A 668-nucleotide genomic window follows, 5' to 3' on the forward strand; every position below is an offset into this window, starting at 1 on the left:
CTTCCCATCCACCACCCATCCATCCACCACCCATCTTCCCATCCACCACCCGTCCATCCACCCATCCTCCATTCATCCTCCACCCATCCATCCATCCATCCATCCATACTCCATTCATCCTCCATCTATCCATCCTCCATTCATCCTCTATCCATTCATCCACCCATCCATCCGTCATCCATCTATCCATCCATCCATCCACCCACCCATCCATCAGTCGTCCATCCATCCATCCATCCATCCATCCATCCATCCATCCACCCACCCACCCATACGCCCCTTATTCATCCTCCATCCATCCTCCATTTATCATCCATCCATCCATCCATCCACACATCCATCCAAGGTACCTTGGGTCTTCAGCAGCCCTCAGAGATTCAACTGTATTTCAACCCCCCAATATTACAGCTCTGTGAAACTCTGAAAGCCCTCCCATAGTTCCTCTGTGTTCCCAACCTTTCCTCCTCCTCTCTGCTGCTGTGCCTGGACAGTCCATAATCCAATGCATTGATGTGAACACAGAGAATTGTGCCATCGTGGTTTTTGCCTCTCTAATTCATATGCCTCACTTATTTTATGAGTTTAGTAATTTTGCATAAGATGATGGAGAGCGAGGAGAAGAGCTACAGCATGGAGCCTTTGTCCTTCACCCCCTCCTCTCCCTTCCT

This window comes from Callorhinus ursinus, unplaced genomic scaffold (assembly GCF_003265705.2).
Source record: "Callorhinus ursinus isolate GAN/ISIS: 27379988/994484 unplaced genomic scaffold, GSC_fseal_2.0 scaffold13, whole genome shotgun sequence".
NCBI classification, from domain to species: domain Eukaryota; kingdom Metazoa; phylum Chordata; class Mammalia; order Carnivora; family Otariidae; genus Callorhinus; species Callorhinus ursinus.